Below are 240 nucleotides of genomic sequence, written 5' to 3' on the forward strand. Positions count from 1 at the left end.
CTGGAAAACAAAAGGATTTTGCAGAGCAGAAACCAGCGGGCGGGGATTTAATGCCCCCCCTCCATTTTTTTCTAAACGAAACCACCCTAATTTAAGGCAAAATACTGCTGCTATCTTTGCGGTTTTGTATATTTCGTTTTTTAACGAATGCGGGAACAGACGCCATCGGGATTATTTCTTTTTTTACGAAGGAGAAAACCTAATTTTTTGTAATTTCTTTGGCGGGGTTAACCGTCCTCG

Source organism: Corvus brachyrhynchos, unplaced genomic scaffold, assembly GCF_000691975.1.
Source record: "Corvus brachyrhynchos isolate BGI_N302 unplaced genomic scaffold, ASM69197v1 scaffold48, whole genome shotgun sequence".
NCBI classification, from domain to species: domain Eukaryota; kingdom Metazoa; phylum Chordata; class Aves; order Passeriformes; family Corvidae; genus Corvus; species Corvus brachyrhynchos.